Here is a 25,906-nt window from a genome sequence, read left to right as displayed (position 1 = left end):
AAATATATGGAAATATATGAAATATATGAAATATATGAAAAATATGAAGAATATGAAGAATATGAAAAATATGATATATATGAAATATATGAAATGTATGAAATATATAAAATATATGAAAAATATGAAGAATATGAAAAATATGAAGAATATGAAAAATATGATATATATGAAATATATGAAAGTATATGAAAAATATGATATATATGAAAATATATGAAATATATGAAATATATGAAAAATATGATATATATGAAATATATGAAAGTATATGCAAATATATGAAAATGTATGAAATATATAAAAATATGAAAAATATGAAAAACATGAAATATATGGAAATATATGAAATATATGAAAAATATGAAAAATATGAAAAATATGATATATATGAAAGTATATGAAATATATGAAAATATATGAAATGTATGAAATATATAAAATATATGAAAAATATGAAATATATGAAGAATATGAAGAATGTGAAAAATATGATATATATGAAATATATGAAAGCATATGAAAATATATGAAATATATAAAATATATGAAAAAGGAGCTGCTTTATTTAATATTTAAAGGCACATTAATATGGAATATAATGTTAATAAGATTAAATATGAACTCAATTATTGGAAATGTAACCACTTTATATAGTGTCATAAATTTAAATTTTCTAATTATTTTAGTCTCCCTGAGATTTTTGAGGAGATGAGGTAAAAAATTCCGTGTTCCCTCTCTTGACGCCCCCCAGCACTTGGCAGGACCTCATAGCTAGGAAACTCTCAGCAAACACGCTGTTAAAGGACCTGAACAAGACTCCGTTTCAATATAAATCTGAATTATCATGAAATCCACATTTCATGCTTCAATTAAGACCATTTTACTGTAATTACCAGAGAGAGGCTCAAAGTCAGCACAGCAAAAATACTGGCCCTGACATAATTGTTTTAAATAAATACCAGGTTTTAAAGGAAAAGACACATTCTGAGAGATTCACTGTTTGGCCCTAAAACCTTGTTGTACCTGGTTTCTTAGCCATGCCCCTCCCCGCCGTCGGGGGCTGGCCGGGCCAGCTCCGTCTGGCACGAGACTTCGGGCCCGGGCGCCCGTGTCCAGGTGCCTGTGGTCATGTCTGTCACCAGCACTCCCCCCCTCCCCTGAGCTGTTACACCTCCACCAGAAAGGAGAGCAGAAAAGGAAAGTTTTATCAGAAAATTCTGCTGCCAGCACGACCGACTTCGTCTGCCTGTTCAGTGAGATTTGTGGGCAACCAAAATGACTCCATGGTCTTGGGATTAAAAACAGGAATAAAATACGTGCCATGACTTGCCGGCTGGTGCAAGGGGGAGACGGGTGTGTGGCCCAGTCCATGTGCGGGCAGGTGTGTCTGTCTTCTCTGCCGGCCACTGGCTGAGCGTGTTGTCTCAGGTCCTTGGTACCTGTCTATCAGGGGACAGTGATCTTCTGAATGGAAGACCGCGTGGGGATGGCCCTGCGTTACTGTCTTCCTGGGACAGGGATGAAGTGAGGGGACACAGCCCGTGAGCCATGCTCTGGGTGGCCAGTTCGTGAGCACCACACCGGGCTCTGTCCAGTTCTGCTCTTGCTGTCTCTCGCCTGGGACCTGGGCCAGAGGGCCTGCCCCAGATGTGGGGGTGACGACTACAGGAGCATCGTCGGCGCCCAGGGAGGGCGCTCAGGAACGATGGCCCGGGTGTGGGTACTGCAGTGGTCACACCATCCCGTCCCCCGTCAGCCCCGGGTCACAGAAGGTCGTCCAGGGGACACATTCTGTCTAGTCACCCACATTTGTGCCCCATGAGGACAGTAGCCCCCTGGCCCGGGGTTTGCTCCCCATTCGGGTCCCCACTGTCCCAGATCTTCCTCCCACATGATGCCTATCCTAGGGGCTGGGGCACAGGGGTCACCTCGTTCCTACCGTGATGAATACTGTGATGCGTGGGTGCCCTGGGGACAGGGCAGCCTGGTCAGCCATGTCACTGCCTCTCAGACGGTATAACTGGAAGTGAAAAGCGACCCTATGTAATAACTCATAAAGTTTCAATCAAGGACCTGCACTTAATTTTTAAACCGTTTGTACAAGGAATATGATAGCCCTGCTTCTCTTTGCACTTTATCTCCATCCCTCACTTGGGCCAAGTCAGCCCCACTCCTGCCCATACTGCCCCCAGGTTTGCCTGGTAATAGTAACACGTCTAGAAAAGAATATAACTACTGACTCTGCTATTTATTTTCCTTTAATTTGTCAATAAAAAGGTAATTGCTTTTAGGGCTATAATTGGCTTAAAGCAAAACCTCACTTGCTGGAACCAAAACTCAAAGATTAAACCACAAAATAAAACAATTCAAGGTGATACCTTAAAATAAAGTTAGCAATGCCATTTCTTTTTTAAACATATCAAGAAATTTGCTTTGGAAATTATCCAGTGACGAGTCCCAGAAAATTCTCAAACATATAAGATACCCAGGGTCTCTTTTGTTCTTACAAACATCTCAAAGCTCAAGGCTGTCAGGACAGCACAGTGACTGTTGTAACTATCACCAACCTGAATGCCCTCCAGCCAACAGGGCACATTCAGGGGTGAAGAGGTAGCTTCCACTTCCGATGGCTCCAAGTGATTCCAAGTACACTCTGTCTTGCTGACTTTGAACTTCCAGCTATGTCCTGCTGGACTCTAAGGAACGCCATCAGGGGAGATAAGAGACAAGACTGTAGATGATTTTTTTCAATATTTAAATTATTCAAATTTTTTAAAATCCCCAATAAAATTTATTTATTGACTTATAATCTTCCTTGCCACAACATAAATTATTCATGCTCAATTAAATTAAAAAATGTTCAAATGACCAGATTCAAAGAATTGCTTAAATATTGGGTTTTTTTGTTTGGATTATTTCATTTATTTATATTTGGGGCCCTATATTTTTGTTATACCCTATTCTTTCACCGTTTTTTCTTATCCACAGAACCCGAAGTATGTATCATCTGTTTCTTGTAGCTTTTTTGCTTGTTTTTTACACATATGGGTTTATCGTGCTCACAGTGATAAGCTCTTTCTAAAAACTGAAAACATTTTACTAATTACTAAAAGGGAGAAATAAATACAGTACCAAGAAAATGTCATTTAAAATATTACATCTATTTTCTATTTTTAAACCTTTATCACTTCCAATTCAACCCCCCTAATCACAACTTGCATATTAATTGTTGAGCCAAATTTACCAGAAACTGTCTTTTATATGAAATCATCCAAAAGATAATTCCAGAGAAGGTTTGTAAAACAGATGATCACGTTGCTTCCTGTCCTAACAGATGCACTGTGATGACACGTATATTGTTCATATTAAACACTCTCTTTCTGGCCCATGGAATTCTCCCTTATCCCCTAAATGCCTGCTTATGGTATATTTTTCTGGGCTAATGAAGTACAAGACACTTCTGCAAGCATAAGGCAATATTTGCACTTATAAAGATAATACTTCAACAGACATGACTCAATATTTGAGGAGAACATTGGAATTTCAAACCCTGAAGAAACATCTTTATGGTTGCTTGCTTCTTTGGAATTATTCATGTGTGGTTTAGAAGGGAAATTATACATAAATTGATGTTGAGAAAGAAAGTGTTAATAATAACATTGTCAATGGTGGTAGAATCCAGAATCATGGGTGTACATACGTTGGGAGAAAATCAACGTGGGGAGCCAGAGAAACAAACACACATGGCACAGAGGGGACTGGGGTTTAACATCACTGGGTCCACATTTCTTAGAAGATGACAATAAAAGTTTTTGGAGCTTCAAACCTAGAAAATTGCCTTTGTGGCCGCATATGCAAAATTTTGCATATAATTTCAAAACCTGCTGTGCTATGCTCAGTCATATCCGACCCTTCGTAACCCCATGGACTGTAGCTCACCAGGGTTCTCTGTCCATGGAATTCTCCAGCCAAAAATACTGGAGTGGGTTGCCATTTCCTTCTCCAGGGGATCTTCCCAATGGATTGAACTCGCGTCTCCTGTATTGACAGGCAGATTCTTTATCACTGAGCCACCTGGGAAGCCCTTTACAGACTCTTTACAGACTCTGAAACTCATCCGTTGATGCGAAAACCCCCTGGTTGGTACTCCAGATATAAAGCTGTCTTTATGTAAGGATTTAACAATTCTGTTTCATTTCACCGCCAGGGCACCACTCACCCTCAGCTGAGGGCTGAGTAGAGCATGTGGGAGGAGAATTTCCAAGACTGAGGAAGGCCCCGCAGGAGTAGGGGACAATGATTATAGCAAGCACAAGGCTGGAGGAGTTCACTGTCCCACCAGGCAGGGCAGACAAACCCAGTGATAACGCAGAGTGAGACTGAGCAGTCTGAAGGGCGCCACGCCAGGGACAGAGCCAGGTTAGCTGTCCACACAAACGGCTCCTGGTGTGGCTAGCTTCCTACCTCCATCCAGCTTTAGCATGTATCCTACTGTAAGTCTGCATACCAGGCAGCTTCACTCTCGCACATTTGTTCTTTTCAAGCATTGTTTTATCTATTTCAGGTATTGCATTTTCACCCTCAATACGCTGTTATTGTCTGTAGAAATAATTTTATTTTTATTATTTTATTTTTTGGTCAAGCTACATGGCATGTGGGGTCTTAGCTCCCTGACCAGGAATTGAACCCATGTCCCCTGCAATGGAAGCATGGAGTCTTAACCACTCAATGGCCAAGGAAGTCCCTGTAGAGATCATTTTAAAACTGAAATCATTATTTGTGGTACTAGCAACCTCCAGTCTGGGTACCATCTAAAAATTTGATGAGCACATCTTTTGATTTCTGATAAAATTTGTGTATATCATTAATAAGTCAGGGCTGAGGATAGAGTTCAAAAGGACAAAATTAGAGCCTTCCTTCTAAGTTAGCCTAAAACCATTGATTAACGCACTTTGGGTGGGTTTAATGAGCAGGGACCTACCATTCAGAACAACCAAACAGGGACACAGTGAAGACAGTGCAGGAACATGAGCAACCAGAAGAGACGTGAGTCTCTGACTGCATCCATCTCATCTCCATCTCTTCTTCTGTCTCTCCAAATACAGGTTTTGTTGAACAATAAAAAGGAAAAGGAAATGAAGCTCAATTCACATATTATTTAAAGCAAGAGAGCAGAGTAATTGAATTAAAGCAGGAGAATTAAAACACTTGCTTCACTTAAGACTTGTAAACTGCAGTTTCCTTCAGGTCTGTTTTTTATTTACGATGAATGTCACCCCATAGTTGCTTTGAAGTTTAAGAAGAACTTAGGAAAACAGAAACGAAAATGCCTTTTGAAAATGAAATAATACAGAACATATTAGTGTTGATCTTCTTGAGCTTTTAATGAAATTATGTTGCTGTAAATGGAATATTTTTATAGCAATTTTAAAAAGTTATTTCCTCCATGGAACCCATTCCCTTAGGGGTACTGCCAGCTGCACAATCTGTGCCTCTCACTCTCTTTGGAGCCTGTTTTCATCATGAGGATGCCTAGAAAACTGACTGGAAGCAGGATTCCTGGGGGTTCCAGGCCTGGGATGAAGATGAGGGGCCAGGAGTGGAGGAAAACCCCAGCTGTGGGCACTGAGGAAATCACACTAAGCAACCCAGGCAGCTTGCTCCCAGCTCAGGATCCCAGTGGGTTTGAAAACCACCAACCTCAGGGAACAGCAGGTGTGTGTAGCCCCCAAAGTCTGTGTGTGTCCCCAGCTCCCCACCTCATCAAGCAGCTTCCCACCTCCATGTCTTAAAACTGTGTCGTCGCTCAGTCGTGTCCAACTCTTTGAGACCCCATGGACTGTAGCCGACCATGCTTCTCCATCCATGGGATTTTCCAGGCAAGAGTACTGGAGTGGGTTGCCATTTCTTTCTCCAGGGGATCTTCCCAACCCAGGGATCAAACCCGGGTCTCCTGCATTGCAGGCAGACGCTTTACCCTCTAAGCCACCAGGGAGGCCCCTGTTTTGAAAAGTGCACAGCAAAAGCCAGAGTCCATGTGTTCTGTGAAAATGCAAAAACTGCAATTTTCAAAATCAAGAAGGACAGTAAAATAATGGAAATCCCCCCCGCAAAAAAAGCAAAGAAAGTAAGGAAATCTCCTAGGACTGAAGACATCACATGGGTACATAAGTCATTCAGGAAAATGAATTCTAAATGCTGCACAACAGAACACACATCACAAAGTATACATCACCTGGGGTAGCAAGAGGGCCCTGGAGATGTCTGGAGAGGACAGATGAGGGGCAAGAATGAAACCAAATGTTTCTAAGGGAGCAGCAGAAACTAAAATGATGTGAAGAAATCCCCCAGAATTCCCAAAGAAAAATGACTGAAAGCTTAGAATTTTATACCCAGCTCACATATGAGCATAAGGTGTTTCACTAAACTGTGCATCTTCAAATGCACAGAAACCCAAAAGGGAAAGAAATGGGCTCTTAACCCAGAAGAGGGGCAAAGAGGACTTTCAACAGAATGATGAAAGAAAGTCCCAGAATGAGGGTGGCCACAGGGCAACTAGTCAGGGGCAGCAGATCAGAGGTCAGACAATTTTTTTTAAAAATGTTTCAAAGGCACTGATGTGCCACCATCAGTTTGACCATATTAAAAAGATACATGAGTTTATCAGAATGTGAGCATTGTTTTTGATGAATGTGTGAAAAGTTGAGCTAGCATAAAGACCAATACAGTTTCCAGGAGTAAAAGACATTTGCACAGAAAAGTAAAGTACCAGGAGGTTCAGGTGGGAACAAATGCGCAGAACTGCATTGTGATGTCTATGTTCAACTCTGATGTAGCAAAAATACCATTGAATTTTGCATTTGACAGGTGAAAGGGAGGCTTACATGCTTGTGCTTGTGGGAAGATTTAAGACACCCCATGGACTATAATCCATCAGGCTTCTCTGTTCATGGGATTCTCCAGACAAGAACACTGCAGTGGATTGCCATTCCCTTCTCCTGGGGATCTTCCTGATCCGAGGAGCGAACCTGGGTCTCCTGCATTACAGGCAGATGCTTTTCTATCTGAGTCACCAGCCCACTGATTATATCTAAACTAAAAACAGAGAACACTATAAGAATATCACTTAATGTTAGAAAGCAAATATGAGATGAAATAGCCATGTCACTACTTGAAAGTGGTTTCCTCCAGCACAGAGGTTGGTAAATTTTTTGTGAAGACAAAGTAAATATTTTAGATTTTGTTCAAGTAATAAAATCTGGCGTTAGAGCGTGAAAACAGGCATAGCTAATGCAGAAAACAATGGCCATCACTGTTTCTCAGAAAGCATTGTTTACAAAATAAGACAGCGACCTGGACATGGCCCTTGGAGAGAGTCTGCTGACTTCTCCCCCAATAACAGTGAGAAGGCATGGGCTCTGCTGTGTTTTTATTATCGATCTTTAAAACTGTCTGAATTTTAATAACATGTATATGTATTCCTTGGGAGACAAATCTAAATTTATTTATTTTTAATTGATATGAGATATTTTTCTTTTCATGGACTGAAAGGAAAGGAAATATTTTGGATTCAAAGAGTGCACTGTGTTCCAAGAAAACAGGACCCCACTGTGCAGTCAGTGGGCACACTTAAGCCAGGAAGACCAGGAAAGAGCAGAGAGCTCTGCAGGTCCCCGAACAGACAGCAGCAGACCACGGCTTCTGGGGACCCCACTGGGGCTCGGGGCTTCTGGACACCCTAAGTACCAGAAGAGGATGCACAGCAGCTACTGAGTTCTGGCGAGGCTCAAGATTCCCTAGGGAGAGCAAGAGCAGAGAATATGCTGGAGGAAGGTGGACACAGGACAGTCAGCCAGGAGCAGACACAGAAACCAACGTGGAGGCAGGTTAAGACTGGGAATGGCTGTTAAAGGCTGGAGATGAGCACTGAATCAGGGCACTTATAGCAGCAACACAGAGTGATGGGAATGTACATGTCCTGAGCAAAGGGTGAGAGGAATCTGCATGACAAGCTATAATGTGATGTATGTAATGTAACATAACAAAATGTAATACATTGCGTCATGTAATGTAACATTATATAATGTAAAATAATGCAATGTAGTAAAACAATGTAATATAATATAGTACATTATAGTATGCATAGTACAATGCATGATTATATAATATATTGCATAATATATATTACATAATATAATGTAATATAACAAAACAATATATTATAATTCATTGCATAATATAATATATCCCATAATATAATATAAACACCTGAAGTTGGAAGATAAGAGAAAGCTGAGCAGAAAGTCATATAAGAACACTTATTTCTTTACTTCTCAAAGCAAGGTAATCAATGTTTTTTATTATTATATTTTACTGTGTGTCATAGTTTCATTACTTAATATTTTGCAATTCTTTCTTGTAAAAAATTATTTGAATCTACTATATTCTTTATCTTACTTCCATTTATTTAAATTCAAATAAAATTATTTTCATTTATTGCAAATCTATGGTATTACCTTATTTTCATAAAAGTATCACCATGCATTTTCTATCTGTGTACATCCAGAGAGTGATATCTACAATAATCAGTAATGTTTATAAATGTTATTTCTGATTACAATTTTATGCATTTTATTTTACTTATATACTGTTACGCCTTATTTGAATTGTTTGTAACTACATGCATGCTTGCTTTCTATAAAAACAAAAGGGTGATTTTCCTAAGGAAACAGGAGACTGGAAGTAAATATATAAATATATAAACAGTAGTTAGTTCTGGATGGTAGGGATTAGATGATTGTTATTTTCTATTATTTTATACTTTTGGCATTACTTTTTCACAAATTTTAATGAGACAACTGTAAAAAGAAATCTATTGAATTTTCAAGCCAGCAGAGCCTATATGAGTCTTTTAATTATATGTTATTCTACATCTAGTAGATGCTATTTGAGCAAACAGCTTAGCAGAGACTGGAATAGCTGTTAGAAGCTGAAGTCTTGTACCCTGAATCCCACCCTATCTGGACATAAATGGTTCAGTTTACAGATTAGAACCATCTAGACTTTGAGACCAACTCTAATTGTAAAAGTAACATGTAAAGAGAGCTTTCTTACAAAGTTCCATCCTTCTGCCCAGATCTGATGTTTTCATCTTGGGTTTTGACTCATCATTCTATGTTCACATCACAGAATTGGTTACCCACTGAGCCAAACACTGCACAAACAGAAATGGTGTTGAAGTCCATGAGTCTGCAAAGGATCCAGGGTCAGGCACAGATCTCCAGTATGGGCCCCACCTCCTGCCAACCATGGAGCCCCTACAGGTGCACACAGCCCAATCCACACCTGCTACCCTGGGGGTCTCAGTGCTGCCCCCAGATGATGGAATTCACCAGCTCATCATCTGCACTGACTCTTTTGCATTTGGACTTGGCATTGTTCTCAAATTGCCAACATCAGTTGGATCATCGAAAAAGCAAGAGTTCCAGAAAAACATGGAATTCTGCTTTATTGACTACTCCAAAGCCTTTGACTACGTGGATCACAATTAACTGTGAAAAATTCTTAAAAAGATGGGAATACCAGACGACCTGACCTGCCTCCTGAGAAATCTGTGTGCAGGTCAAGAAGCAACAGTTAGAACTGGACATGAAACAACAGGCTGGTTCCAAATAGGAAAAGGAGTACATCAAGGCTGTATATTGTCACCCTGCTTATTTAACTTATATGCAGAGTACATCATGCAAAATGCCAGGCTGGATGAAGCACAAGCTGGAGTCAAGATTTCCAGGAGAAATATCAATAACCTCAGATATGCAGATGACAACACCCTTATTGCAGAAAGTGAAGAAGAACTAAAGAGCCTCTTGATGAAAGTGAAAGAGGAGAGTGAAAAAGTTGGCTTAAAGCTCAACATTCAGAAAATGAAGATCAAGGCATCCAGTTCCATCTCTTCATGGCAAATAGATGGGGAAACAATGGAAACAGTGACAGACTTTATTCTGGGGGGCTCCAAAATCACTGCAGATGGTAACTGCAGCCATGAAATTAAAAGACACTTACTCCCTGGAAGCCATGAAATTAAAAGACGCTTACTCCTTGGAAGAAAATTATGACCAACCTAGATAGCATATTAAAAAGACATTACTTTGCCAACCATGGTCCATCTGGTCAAAGCTATGGTTTTTCCAGTAGTCATGTATGGGTGTGAGAGTTAGACTATAAAAAAGCTGAGCACCAAAGAATTGATGCTTTTGAACTGTGGTGTTTAAGAAGACTCTTGAGAGTCCCTTGGACTGCAAGGAGATCAAACCAGTCAATCCTAAAGGAAAGTAACCCAAATATTCATTGGAAAGACTGATGCTGAAGCTGAAACTCCAATACTTTGGCCACCTGAAGCAAAGAACTGACTCACTGGAAAAGACCCTGATGCTGGGAAAGATTGAAGGCGGGAGGCGAAGGGGACAACAGAGGATGAGATGGTTGGATGGCATGACCGACTTGATGGACATGAGTTTGAGTAAGCTCTGGGAGTTGGTGATGGACAGGGAGGCCTAGCGTGCTGCAGTCCATGAGGTCACAAAGAATCAGACAAGACTGAGTGAATGAACTGAACTGATTGTTCTCAGACTCCCATGTTGGACTCAGATCCGCCTGCTGCTCTGGTTTCAGAAATCATCTTGGGTACTCAGTGCTTGAACTGCCCTGAGTCTTGTTAGCCTGATTTGCAGAGACGGTGGTAAAGCTGCTGGTTTCCATGGCCCTGAGCTGAAGGATGTGCAGACCAGACAAAGAGTCTGAGGATGGTGGTGAGGGATGGTGCCGTTTGTGGGCTCTAGCAGCTATAAAGCACCAGACTGTAGAGAAGGCCATTACAAAGAGCAAAAGGGAAACACAAGAAAGAGGTTGTCTTGGGGCCATCTTGAGAAGGACACTGCAGTGTTGCTTCTTCCAGAATGCCTTCCCCAGACCACATGTATCCTGGAGTTCTTTGTTCTCTATTCATGCTCTGGTTCATGGAGCTTCTTGCAATTTAAAATCCTTTTAAACTTTTGTACCATTTGTCCACAATATAAAGACTTTGTCTATTTAAACATCATTCAATCCTCAGAATCGTGCAAGAGGCTGGTACTGAATCTCTGTTCAGTAGACATTTGTTGTACTATAGAATAAACTAAAATTTCAAGAAGAATATAATTAGCATCCTGAGGAACTTCTTCAGATGACAGTTCATGGGATATCTGACTGTTGCAAATGGACTCTGGAAAGCAAGCAGGCAAGAGAGAGAAGACGACATTCTCAACAAGCTCCAAGGTTACCTTGTTCTGATCTTGTATCATTTTTAAATGACTGACCATTGGGTAAAGCATACATCTAAAATATCTAATCAGTGGTCAGCCAGACCAACTGGAAGTGAAATGCATATTTTTGGAATGCCAGTACCTGAAATCTTGCTTCTTTAACTGGGGCTCATGAAGAAGAAGCATCAGCCTGACCTGGAAGACTGTGGAGAATATCTCAAACTGGACTCCAGAACTGCCGAGTTAGAACCTTCAACTTAACAACATCTGCAGGTGGTTGGGGGCTGTGTTAACATTCAGGAAGTCTCACTCTGGGCTCTGGGTGTTGGTGGCCAGCAGCCCCTTGTTGTAGAGACACTGTCCTCGATGCTTCAGGATGCTTCTCATCCTCCAGCACCAACAGCACCCAGAAACAGTGGTCTTCCAGTCCCAACAGCACCCGGAGACAGTGGTCCTCCAGCCCCAACAGCACCTGGAGACAGTGGTCCTCCTGCAGGCATCCCCGGAGGAATGATACAGCTCTGCATCCAGTACAGGGCATCTTCCATCTCATGCATCTCTGGGGAGCCTCCACCACTGTCCTCGCATGTGTCTCAGTGTTAAATCAGGCTCAGCATAAAGTTTGCTCACCCAGGGCTACTTTGACTTGTTTATATCTGCATTCTTAGTCCTTATAACTCCATCCATCAAACACTGGACGGCAAACAAATTTGTTTGATAACAACTTTCTTTTCATATCTCCATCCCATATAGCAATTATAGACTAAGATTTTTGTTCCTGTTGTATAAATACAGGAAAGAAAACACATGCGAGCCATACATCATTACATGCATTTTCAAGTCTTCACTATGGATGGCTTTCTACCTTGTCCTCACTCCTTGACCACCATGAGTTTTTTGGGGGTGTTTTTTGCACGAGTGGTCAATCAGATATTACAGGTGAGAGCGAATGTATTTCACTGACTTAAAAGCCACTAGGTGCACAAGACCTAAGATTGGTATCCAAAATCATTTTTCAGTCAAACCTTGATTGTTCTTTTATATAAATATTCTGCACAGATCCCGACTGTCATTGTGGCCGTTTGTGATTCTAATTGGATTAGAAGCACTGGGAGGTCATCCCTTCTCTCTGACTCCACGTGGGGACCACGGGCGGATGACCCAGCACGGTGCTCTCAGAAGCGCTGGGAACCACACGTGAATAAGTGAGCAGGCTCGCAAGCATCACTCTTCGACAGAATTATACCCCAGGAATGGAGTCAACCAAGTGGGGAGTGAGAAATTCATTTTCTGACAGGGGTGTCAGCAGCAGCATCAGGAGCCGATGACAACAAATCCATAGCCGGGTGAAAACTTGACGGAGTGGAAAACAAGGGCGTGGGGGCTGGTCTCCCCGCTCAGCCGTCCAGGACATCATTTCACAGCAATTATTGCCCCGGCTGGTTCTACCGGCTGTGGACCTCCCAGTCTTCCCTCGTTACTGGGCTCACATGAGAAACCAAACCAACCCAAGGACAATCAGGGCTTGTTGGTGAACTGCAGAAATGACCTATGCTTATCTGCAGAGCTGATCGGATGGCGAGCTCGGCCAGGGTACCTGTGTGAAGCTGGCTGTGTGCATGCTGCCAGGGTCCCAGTCATCCTGACCCTCCTCATGCAAGCATCCCTGATGCTCACAGGGGCTGCACCTTGATTCTTGAGACACCAGAGATCAAACAAGCCACGTCTGCAGCAAGAAATACAAGGGAATGAAGACACTTTAATGCTCCAACTTTCTGCTGCTTGTTGCTCACATGCTAACTGCACTCTGTGGACCCGAGTGACGAGGGTCCCATTTCCAACACAGCATGGAGTGGGTGATCTCCTCAACTGTAAAATGAAGCCGTAAGAACACAGCGTGAAAATGTATTAGCAACAGTTAGATAAGGGGACCTCAGCAAGGCGTACACGCTTTCAATTGGTAAAATAATGTCTGTACAAATTGTTTTTGGTACATTAAGTACCTTTCACAGCCAAAATTAAAAAAGAAAAAAGAAGAAGGAAAAAAACACACAAAATGACACAGAGACACAGAGCGGTATGCATGGAAGGCAGAACCAGTTTGTTCTCTGGCGAAGTAATTTCATGCAGAATTTTTTTATTGAAATTGTTTCTCTTGCTGACAGATCTGGTGTACGATGACAAATGACAATGTGCCAGCCGGCTTGTCAGCCCGTGCTGGGGGAAATCTCACACAAACTCCTCCATAATCATAGTAAGCACGAGTTCCTTGCAACACGAGGTATTTTAAGCTCCGAGCACAGTGGCCAAGCAAAGTGGCATTAAATAGCAGTGAGGTGAAGCTGAGAAAAGATTTACACGTGCGCACGGAGCCAGCAGCTGTTTACTGGCTGTGACGTGCTGACAAGGAAACAAGGGTTATGAAAAATGATCAGTCTCTACACAGCTAAACCTTAGGTTGTCAGGAGTTTGGACATCCAGGGTGTTGAGGCGACATCAGTGATTGGTATGGAAAGCCAGGAATTTGATAACAGACCCTAAATTCATGAGTATCATGAGGATACCTGTGGACAGAAGCGATGGGTATGTTACTTTCCAAAGTTTCCCAGTTCAAAGGGAAAGTTAACCACAGGCAGAGATTGTAGACGGGGTAAAAATAAGAAACTAACGGGTCCTCAAGATAGAAGGGCTCCCCCCGGGCAAACATCACAGGCAGCCTGGCTCTGGCATGGGTCAGAGCCTCCCTGGGCTTACGCCAAGTCCTCTCTACCGGTGACAGCGGCCGGGGCTTTGGGAGTTTATTTCACGGATTGTGTGTGCACATTCCAGCCAGGCCTTGCCCGGGACCCACAAGTTTACACAAAACTATCTGACACCTACACACGGTGGCAGAACGGTCCCAAGAGACAGCCGTTTATGATCACTGGGTGGTTTTCCCAAACTACAAGGAGGAACAAAAGATCACTCTCTGTGATGGGAAGACCGAGAGCCCGGAAAGGACTGGAGCCCCGAGGCTCCCACAGTGCCTCCTTCCAGCGAGTGAGCTCAACCGAAACCAGTGACGAGCCCTGCCGGAATCAGGAAACATGCATTACAAGCTCTACTCTGAGACTAATGGCAGAGCAAGACGCATAGTCCGTGGGGCCCTCAACGTTTCTCATTAGAAAAGCAAACTGGATTAATCGTACTCAGGATTAGTCATCTCTGGGGTCAAGCCCAGCTTTAGAACTGGGGACACGAGCCATACAACTCACGGGCAAAGCCCCTCTAGAGATCAAAACACTCCAATCTGGAGACACCTTCATGTTAGTCTCTCAGTCACTGGGAAGAGTCTCCATGTCAATTGGAACCGAGGTCCCAGGGTCCTCATGCGATCCTCAGCCCTGGGACGTAGACGGCTGAGCAAGGTGAGGTGCACGGCAGGACACACATCCCCAAGGTGGGACACCCTCTGCGTGGCCTCACCAGCCCACCCGGTCCCTTCCCCGCCCCAGGGCCAGAGTCCCTAGGAAACGGCCTGCAGATGTCCCACAAAGGACACAACCACGTTCCCTGCATCTGCCTGGGTAGTGGCCATGGGCCCTTCACTCCAAGTGATGGAGCAGCTGGCGCTGGTCTGGTGAGGGTCAAGGGCAGGAGCACTGTCCCCTGCGCACCCAGTAGGGACCCTGGCTCTTCCTCCATGACATGGGGGAGGGTCCCCAAGAGGCCAGGGTGAGTGTGCACCACGCCCTCACTGTGAAGACAGCTGGCAGGACACCGAGACCTACACCTCCTCCTGGGGCATCTGCTTGTCCTCCTGTGAGTTTGGGGTGACCATTGTAACCAGCCTAACACACTACACACAGCTTAGCACACCTGCACACTCCCAAACCGGACGTCAAAGCTGACCAACGAAACAGGCAAGAGATCCTGGCCAGACATCATTCAGCAGCTCAACCTAAGCCCAGAATTAACTAAAATAAGTAAGTAAGCCCAGAATTAAATAAAAGAAATTACATTTGCTTTCCCCAGGTATACAGTCACATAAATTCTATATCGAACATGCACCAAAATCTTAATATGTGTAATCTGAACCTATAAAGATGTCGGTTTTGGTAAACAACAAGAAATGAAAGTCTATTTGGAAAAAAATATGGGGTGAAATGTCAAGGTTGAAAGAAAAAGCAAGAACGTGATCTAAAGGATCAGTCAAAATGGTCAGATTTCTACTGACACTCCCTGATGACATTTAGGTTCATTATATTTACATTATGACTCTTTCATTTGTTCTCAAGACATTATTTTTAGCAGATAAACAGCAGGGGGAAAAACCACTGTGGTTTAATCTTTACTACAAAGGAGCTCTGAAATTATCCACTTCGGAGAGTCTCTTCTACAGAATCTGACACTCTCCTGTTATTAGTTTTAGCTATAATTACTAATTTTCTGATCTAACCTTGAAAGGAATCTGAAAACAATGGGAAAAGGGCTTGATGTGAACTGAAGTCCTTTTTAGAAGAGAGATTATTTCTAAAGCTCCATAGCTGAGTTTGTCAGTCTTTCAAAGATAACTTTCTTGTTTATAACGTGGCTTCTCCAGGTAGGGTAATTTATCCAAGACCAAACTTTCCTTAAAAATTCTTAAAATGCTGCTTAAAAATAAGCTTACATGAAGTCAGCCATTATAAGCGGCTCCTGATGTGAAGGCTGGAAGAAAATTCTTGCACCTTTTTTATTTGTGCATGAGGCTTGAAAAATATATTTCTCCCAAATAAACTTTAGCAAGCATTTGAGACTTTGCATTTTAATGTTAAGATAAAATGGGAAACATCTTATAAACACATGGAAAATCAATAAGTTGACAAGTAGCATCTTCTAATCCAAAGAACACTCGATTAAATCCATGCCTGTATCAATAGTGCTTTCTATAGCAATAGATACTGTTTATTCTCGGAAATCATGTTGACCAACCCACCAGCCAGTCAACATATGTATTTGTCCGCCAGGCTTCTTATTTTCCATTTGTATATTATTATTGATGAGTATTCTTCCCTCTGGCATTCAGAATCTCAAGTGCATGTTTGGAAGAGGCAGGATATGAAAAGAATTCTTCAGAAAAGGAGAAAAAAGAAAAAGAAAAAAGAGCCTATCGTAGGCACCCTGCTTCTGAGAGAATCACTCCTTTGCCATCGGACCTCAATTTTTACAAGTACTGAACATTTCATGCTCTATTCTAATAAGACCGTGGATAAATTATCCTTAAGAAGAGAAAGAAAATGGCCTAACTAGGATAGCATGAACGAACGTTTTTAAGACAGCTGTTAGAGGGCCATTGATACAAATGTGTGAACCTAGTGGGCCTGACAACATCAATTTGCCTATAAATGTCTGGGCAAACATACATTTACTGAAAGAGAAGAATTTTAAGTATATCAATATTATTAAAGATATGTTAACACAAATCAATGAGCTTCATAATGCAAGAAATTGTATTAAATGTATTTAAATTTAATTGGCTAGAATCTACAGCTGCAAATTTAAAATTATATTATCTATTAAGATATGTCTATGCTAGAAAAGCATTATGATTTCTCTGAGTTGTCTGGGATCTAAAAATAATATGTTTTCTCATAGCAGAGTAGCTTATTTTGTAAATGAGCTCATTCTGGGATTTAAAATAAGTACAATTGCTTCAAATATTGTATTTGTATTTTAACAGCAAAAACAAAAACAGTTTCTTCTTTTAAAAATCTATAGATATATTCTCCTGTATGCATCCCCTCGTTTCTTAAAAAGTGTGCCTATGCTTTAATTTTGTTTTTATTTAGCTGAGGCAGAGCCAGGACCCTCTTTATACAATGATAGCCTTGACTCCTCAACCACCTCTGTGTTCTGTTTCACCAAAACATCTGCTCATGATTCGGGTGAATTAACACATCAGTGAACAATTCTGATTTCTTAAATTCTTAATGGTAGTTGACACAGAGTTGGGGTGCCTGACAGAGACACGTCCATCTGCTCCACAAACCTATGATATGGTCCAGTTCTCTGGTCTGCAAACTGAGGCTCAAGAAACAAAGTCCTAGAAATTCAGCTCATGGATTTTTGCTAGAATTGAAAATCTCTTCTACACGATGAGAGCAGGAAAGAACCCTCTTTGTCTATGCCCCCAGGTACCCCACGTACCCCTCAGCTGGAAGAAGCTTCAGAAATGTTCGGGCAGTGAGAGTGCTGCTACTGACGGGAGCTCACCACCGTGGTCCAGACTGGGTAGAAATGAGCCCAGTTTCCTCTTTCAAATGGAAAATTCGGGACAAAGCAGAAAAGGCAAGAAGGTAGAGGCATGAGTTTCTAGAAAAGATATTGGTGTAAGGGCAACAGTCAATACAAAGCAACCTGATTGCTCATTTTCAAGGTCAACCTTTTCAAAATTACTTTTAAATTGTCTAGTGCGTGCATGCTCAGTCCTGTCAGACTCTTTGTGACCCCATGATTTGTAGCCCACCAGATTCATCCGTCCATGGGATTCTCCAGGCAAGAATACTGGAGTAGGTTGCCATTTCCTTTTCAGGGGATCTTCCCAATCCAGGGATCATACCCAAGTCTCCTGCATCACTTGTATTGGCAGGCAAATTATTTACCACCGAGCCATCTGAGCCCTAAATTGTCTAGTGTTCCCATTTGAGACGGAAATCCACGAACACAGAGCCTCTCATGAAAAAATCCTTGACAGCTTTGGGATGTGACTGGGAAAACTGCAGTCCTCTCTGACTCCAAGGCCAGCTCCTCACCTTCTCTGGAGGCACAGCCAGCAGGAAGCCACCAGGCACCCATGCATTGCCCAGGCACTGATGCTGGGCACCCAGCATCAGTCAGAAGCAGAGGAAAATAACTGGATGGGTGATAAAGGTTCCTTAACTGGACAGCAGAACTGAGCCTTAACATTGAAAATTAGCAAAGTTGTTTTGTATAAATAAACAATCCCAGTGTCTCTGGATTAGAGTGACTCCCAGCTTTCACTGTCAAAATCAGTACAGCAGGGAAGTCAACGGCTCTGATGTTTCCAGCCTACTGTCGCTTTTGTTCACGTTTATGGATTTTCCTTCCATTTCGATAAGGGAAGGAACAGAGGGGCTGAGAGCAGGTGCTTGGTTCAGGTAGGCCATGACCAGTCTGCTCCTTGCTGACCCGTTTACCTGTCCCAGCCTCACCTTTCCTCTTCTATAGCATCGGGCCGCTCTAGTGGGGTCTCAGCACAGCCGCACACTCAGAAGCATCGGTCGTAAGTCACTAAACCTTACTGTGTAGAAGGAGTCCCATTAGACCTGGGGGCATCTGCCCTTGACCTTCCACACGTGCTCCCGACACCCGGCCTGTGGCCCCTCCATCTGGGTGCTAGTGAGTGCCGCCCAGGGCAATTCCATGGGTTTCAGAGAACTTTATCCAGTCTCCTGGGGTACACCGTAACAGAAAAGAAGTTTTAAAGAAGGTATTATGTGTATGACTGAGTCACTCTTCTGTTCAGCGGATGCACAGCACTGCACATCAGCTCTACTTCAGTTTTAAAACAGAAGACGGTGACTCTGGGGGCAGATCAGGCGCCCTCCCCGCAGCGCAGCCACACAGGAGGCCTCCCCACGCGCTGAAACCCCGGGAGTTGGGTTAACTGTGAGTCTGTCTGAAGGGCTCCCCATGCAGGGCAAAGAGCCTCGTCTTACACTTGCCTCCCACCCACTCAGTCTTATCCAGGCTCAGCTGGCTCGGCAACCACTGGGAACGTGGAACTCCACCTTACAAATCTCCCAGGAGTGATGTGATGCTCGCCTCATCCCTGCCTCTTCCTCCTGAGGGTACAGCCCTCACAGTGTGTACTCTGTCCACAGTATATCTACACCATGGAGGGTTGATCTTTGGGCCACTTTGATAGTTTCCTTATAAGTACAAGAATGCATTTGGAAAGGCATATCCCCTCAGAGACAGAGAAACCAATCAAAAACACTACACTGATTTCTACCAGCTTGACCTGTGGCGAGGGACCAACTGGTGGTCCTTCCAAGGAGAAAGAAATAAAGTGCACCAGTAATATTCGTGTTCAGTGATGCTCATGTTCAGTGATGCTCAGCTCAGTGAGGCTCACCTCAGTGATGCTCACCTCAGTGATGCTCGTTCTCAGTTATGCTCGTCCTCAGTGATGCTCACCTCAGTGGTGCTCACCTCAGTGATGCTCACCTCAGTGATTCTCACCTCAGTGATGTTCCTCTCAATGATGCTCACCTCAGTGATGCTCACCTCAGTGATGTTCATCCTCAGTCATGCTCACCTCAGTGATACTTGTCCTCAGTGATGCTCACCTCAGTGATTCTCAAGTTCAGTGATGCTCATCCTCTGTGATATTCTTTGTCATTGATCTTCATCACCCATGATTCTCGTCACTATTGATGCTCCAAGGTAGTTCATACTCCTCTGCATGGCATACAGGCCCAAGTACTTTTCCTGGGACTTTCAGTTATTGCCTAGGAAACTAGTTTAGCTGAAGTACTCAGAGATTACTGGACACCCATCCTCGTCAACTCCTTCTGGGACAGTGCATCCTCCTGCTGAGACTGTGTTTGTGACCCTGGCATAGACCCCATTCCCAGTTGGGTGTGAACATTGACAATTCAGGGCTACACTGCAATAGTTCCCAGCTGCTGATTCCTTTTAGGGCTGTGTAAGTGCCCTGAAAATTCTTTGGAAGGACTGATGCTCTAGCTGAAGGTCTAATCTTTGGCCACCTGATGTGAAGAGCTGACTCGTTGGAAAAGACCCTGATGTTGGAAAAGATTGAGGAAAGTAGGAGAAGTGGGTGGCAGAGGATGAGATGGTTGGACAGCATCACTGACTCAGTGAACATGAATTTGTGCAAACTCTGGGAGATAGTGAAGGACTGGGAAGCCTGGTGTGCTGCAGGCCATGGGGTCACAAAGAGTCAGACATGACTGAGTGACTGAACAAAGTGTGTAACTATCTTCATTGACTTGGTTTACCCATCTATGCTTATGCTCACTTGCAAAGTCATGTCCAATTCTTTGCGACCCCAGGGACTGTAGCCTGCCATGTCCCTCTCTCCATGGGATTTTCCAGGCAAGAATACTGGAATGGTTGCCATTCCCTTCTCCAGTTACCCATGTATGGAATGTGGTTTAATCTCACCCAACTGAACATAGGTTCACGTGGAATCCTTTAGTTGATGTTTCTACAAAGCCCTCTGTAGACAAAACTGGAAGTGGAATTCTACATCTGATCAACTGAAGGCAAATTTAGGGTTTAAGTCCTCACAGGGAATTTCTAAGTTCTGGGTGTGGAGGCATCTTTAATGGTATTTTAATGAATCTAACTTTTTCCCAAGAAGTTAATTTAATTTTTGCTCTTAATGAGATCCTGCCTCTTATGCAAGCCTGAGGACAGAGTGTGGAGAGGTAGAAAGACTTTTCAAAGAGGCATAGTGTTTTCTGGAAAACTCAAAATTGGCCCCACTTGGTAGGTTCTGTGTCATAGCACTGAGTTTGTAACCCTCTCTTCCTTACATTGCTCAGTGCTGAGACTTCATCTGTGTTTCCTCATGTTCTGAGCCAACAGACTTCCTTAATGGACTCTACTCATGCCAATCAGTGAGCACAAGTTTCTAGTACAGGGACTTATCCAATTGCAACTAAACAACAACAAAAACATAGCATAAATATGTTGGAGTTAAAGTAGAAAAGAAAAGAAAAATCTAATCATTGACAGTGTCAGTCGTAACTACAAGTTATTTTCTCCTAAGAAGATCTCTTGAGAGTCCCTTGGACTGCAAGGAGATCCAACCAGTCCATCCTAAAGGAAATAAGTCCTGGGTGTTCATTGGAAGGACTGATGCTGAAGCTGAAACACCAATACTTTGGCCACTGATGTGAAGAGCTGACTCATTTGAAAAGACCTTGATGCTGGGAAAGATCAAGGACAGGAGGAGAAGGGGACGACAGAGGATGAGATGGTTGGATGGCTTCACTGACTCAATGGACATGGGTTTGGGTAGACTCCGGGTGTTGGTGATGGACAGGGAGGCCTGGTGTGCTGCGGTTCATTTGGTCGCAAAGAGTTGGACACGACTGAGCGATTGAACTGAGCTGAACCGAAGATCTCATTGTGTTCCTTTTGTGTAAAAGCAGAATATCAACTAAAATGAGTCTTTAAATATTTTAATGCAGTTTTGAATGAATGATATTTGTCGAAGAGTGCTTTAAATACTGGAGACCTTAGACATTACGGGAATCAACATGTCTCTGCTGGTGGGTCCACACCACCAGCTGATAGTGGATGGAATTCCATATACACGCTATGAGAAAGATAAGATCGCCTACAGTCTTGGATCATTGCAAAGGAGGAAAAGAGGATTTTAATGGTCTGGAGTCACAGTGCAGTTTCCTTACACATTCCTTGATGTTTGCTTTCCTATTAAAAAAAAAATTGGTGATTAGAATCCTGAAATGGAAGCGTAAGTGAGGATGTGTGTAGTAGAATAGCAAAATTTAATTATTACACTGCTGAAAACTACCACAATTATTTCAGCAACATTTTTAAATTTAGTTTTACTGTTTTCTGTTCATATGAAAGTAATGGATGATATACCATTTACTATTTTCCCCATTAAAAAAAAAAAGAAAATGAAGAAAATGGAAATATAACAATACCACAGAACTCAACAAAACACAAAGTTATCAACTTTAGACCCAGAAAGAGGGAGTTTCCAGAAAAATCCTGAGTGTCTATGTCTGTACAAGAGCTTTCAGAAGGGGTTTTGTGTCAGGCCAGGGAGAACCATGAGACTGGCAGAGGCTGATGAAGAAAGACATTACTGTCTGCTAAGCAGGCCTCCTAAATATTAATTCCCTTCAAATGAAGTTGGTAGAAGAGTCTTTGCAATCTTGTTCTTTATCTCTGATTTCTTTGCTACCTCTCTAGCAACTCATCAGAGCTTTGAAATGTATCTCCATCTGGAAGAAGCAAAGGCGCCCTCAAATTCTCCTGCTTGGACCCAGTTCTGAACAGACAGCCCCTCCCTGGAGACCAGGCCCATCACTCGTCACATCCATGTCTAGGCTCTGGGTCAGGGTCAGTGGGAGGCCCACGGGCAGGGTCTCCTGTGTGGCACCGGGATGCTGAAATAGCAGCATTTGACACATTTAAAACTTGCTGTTTGTGCAATCACTAAAAACTGCACCATTAGCTGGATTTTCAGATTGCATGAGTGCAGATCATTAAGTGTTATTACAGTATTAATTATTAGAAATGTCCTGTCCTGCCCAAATTAAATTGGGATAGTCAACGGCCTGCGAGTTCTCAATAGCACGGATAATTTACCCGGAGATCCACCACCCTGGGTAAGGTGTCTTCACACACAATTCACATTAGTTCACATTAAGTACCAACTGAAGATCCCAGAAGAAATGAGACAAATCAGATCTGGATATTTTCCTATGGCAACCTTGCTACAGGAACTTCCAGAAAAAATGGGAGGCTGGGAGGAGACTGTGTTGATGCCTCACGGAGAAAGTCGACCTATTAAATCCAGTTTTTAATATGCCTCTTGGTTGCTGCAATGATTTCACAGGGTTTCAGTGTCTCATAATCTGTGCTGAGTTGAAAGTGAAAGGTGCATCACTGTTTAAGGCTGATCCATCCAAAACTGGAGGAATATTTTTTAAAACCCTAACCCTGTCCAGAAGCTGAGACATCCCAATTGAATACTTAGATATTTCAAAATTATCCTTTGATTCAATTTTTAAATTTTTATTTAAATAAAATAAATTAGAAATTCAGTTTTTCAAGCTTAGTGTAAAGAATATAATAGTTGCTTGAAGCATCAATTGTATTAGTTCTGAGTGGTGATCAACAGTGGACAATGGTACAGCTATGAAATGGTGTCTGTTCTTAGAACAATGGTTTTGGAAACTGGGAAAACTATGCAATGCTCCTGGAAAACGTAATATTCAAAGTCAAAAGATTTGTGTATGCGGAGTACAACTAGGTACAGAAATTGCAGACTAAAAGTCTAACACCCAAAACTGTACACGTGATGGAGTGAATGGACACACACACAGATGTGACCTAACAACGATACTTAAGCCCAGACTAGACTAGAATAGACACTCTAGGTATTTTCATACCTAATCTGAAATTTAGTAAGGTTCAAGGTCCTTTTTTAAAATGAAAACCTAGTATTTCACCCAGCTTCTACTCTTCTTAAAAATTTTGCTGTTTAGTCACTCAGTCAGGACTGACTCTCTTGTAACCCCATGAACTGTAGTATTTCTGAGGCAAGAATTCTGGAGTGGATTGCCATTTCCTTCTCCAGGGGATTTCCTGACCCAGGGATTGAACCTGGGTCTCCTGCATTGTAGGCAGATCCTTTACCACTGAGCCACCAGGAAAGACAGAGCCTTTAAGAGTCTGAAGAAGGAGGTGGGAAGGACTGGATGTAGACACCCTGGTTCCAATCCCAGCTCTGCCTGCTGGGTTGTGTGGAACCGAAAAGAGTCCGTATTTCCCTGAAACTCTCCCTGCAGGGCCTGAAGATCACAAACAACACCTTCTGAAATTTCCTTGGGCAGCATAAATGGCATAGAATAGTCATAGATTATAGTTTCTAGGGCTCTTTTTTTTAATAAGAGTACTTCCCCAGAGCCTCATCCAAGGACGGGAAGCACTATCCTTTTCACAGGTCAGAGTCATCAAGGTCCTGGAACTCACTCTCTTCCAAAACTGGCACTTAGGAAACCACAGAATGACTCAGGCTTGTGCCTACAGAACCAATGCCCATCCTCTTTCCAGGATTCCACCGAAGGCTTGCTTGATGCCCCCCAAAAGCTCCAGAGGGAACCACCATAAACACTACCAGAAGGACGAGTCCATCCCAGGTCCGTGGCAGGAGCAAGCCCATGTAATGAGAGGCCTGCGGCTGACACGTGTCCACAGAGCCTGAAGCCTGGGCTTGTCCTTCCCATGGCCAGGGCCTGGCATCAACTACAAACTGGCACATGCCACCTGCTTCTGCAGGGATTAAATCATGTGCTACTGCAGCTACTGACTTTCAAATCACCCTGCCCCCTCCTGCTGAAGGGAGTACAGTGTAGAGAGCAGGAATGAGGCGCTCTGTGCTCTGGAAAAACTGGCAGACCAGCCCTTCAGATAATTATTTTCAGGAGCTGATTTTTTGAGCCCAATCCTTCCATCTCCTCATATTTAGAAAAGCACTAAAATTGTTCACAGTGATGACTGTGCCTCGTGATGGCAGAAACCTACAAAAATACATGCTTGTTTGCAGGCACTCCCCCTTCTCCAAGGAACTTCCCAGGTGGCTCAGTGGTAAAGAATCTGCCAAAAAATGCAGGAGACACAAGAAATGCAGGTTCAACCCCTGGGTAGGGAAGATACCCTGGAGTAGGAAATGGCAACCCACTCCATTGCTTGGAGAATTCTAAGCACAGAGGAGACTGGCAGGTTACAATCCATGGAACCAAAAAGAATCGGACAAAGTTGAGCAACTGAGCACACCCCTTCACCAAAATCACATGTTTATTGATCTTCCCCCCGCCTCTTTGGAGCAGTCTCTCAGAGCTACCTGAGGTGTTGTCTCCTGGGCTGCAGTCCTCCTTTTGCCCAAAACATAACAATTTTCAGCTCCCACGATGTGCATTTTTGTTTTAGGTCAGCATGGCAGAAGCATCTCCATCCCACACATCCAGAAACTAAGAGGCTCTCTGAGACCTGGACTAGAGCTCCCTGACCATGCCCCGCCCTCCCCTCAGTAAATGGACCAGGCACAGGAAGGTCTCACAGGCTGCATGTCTTTCACTCCCTTCTTTCTGCCTGGCTCTCTCTCCAAACCCCTACCAGGCCACAGGTCTGAGGCCCGGCCAGCAGAGGTTGAGCCCACACGCCATGGTGAGCCTTGTCCCCTTGCGGGGGGGTGCAGTTGGGACCTCAAGTACATCCAGTGCTGTGAGTGGCAGCTGCCACATTAGCTCCTTGAGGACCAAACTTACAGAAGCATCATCAAAAACGGGACCGGAGCTGCCCTTCCCCCTGGCCCTGCTCTTCGGGGCCCTGTGTTGCCCTAGAGGATGCGGGGTCAAGGGGAGAAAGGAGGGGTTGCAAGGCAGAGGAAAGGCTGCAGGAACAGAGGCTAGAAGTGGAAGGTTTGGAGGGGAGCCCACCTCTGAGAGTGGCCACACCTGCCCCAGACCCACCTCCTCGGGCCAGTTTGATCCAGGAGCCCCCAGCTGGACTCTGGTTCAGGGTCACGCACCAGGTCACATCCCCAGATGGAGATTCTCAAGATCCAAACAGAACCAGAGCAGCCCAGCTCTCAACTCAGGCCGATCTAGTCCTTCCTGGATTCTGGTCAGTCGGATGCTGCTATTGAAATTCTGTTAACACCAGCAGCACCTGGATTCAGACAGCTTGCTCTGATCCAATCCCATCGCCATCAGCCGCTCAACAATTAGACACTTTCTCCACAATTTCTGGGAGTATTTTTTGATCTAGGGAAGGAGTGCTATTTTAGTATTTTCACTCCAGTGTTTACACTCTTGTCCTTTACT

At 43.3% G+C, this 25,906-nt stretch overlaps 1 non-coding gene across 1 annotated transcript; it reads right to left on the bottom strand.

The window, feature by feature from the left end:
• Nucleotides 1–23,662: 23,662 nt before the first annotated feature.
• On the bottom strand, nt 23,663–23,734 carry TRNAC-ACA (transfer RNA cysteine (anticodon ACA)). Its single transcript has one exon. It is a non-coding gene; the product is annotated as a tRNA-Cys (tRNA).
• Nucleotides 23,735–25,906: the final 2,172 nt, after the last annotated feature.

This window comes from Muntiacus reevesi, chromosome 4, assembly GCF_963930625.1.
Source record: "Muntiacus reevesi chromosome 4, mMunRee1.1, whole genome shotgun sequence".
In the NCBI taxonomy this organism is placed as follows: domain Eukaryota; kingdom Metazoa; phylum Chordata; class Mammalia; order Artiodactyla; family Cervidae; genus Muntiacus; species Muntiacus reevesi.
Note: the sequence above shows the minus strand (reverse complement) of the source record. Positions and strands in the feature narration are given on the sequence as shown.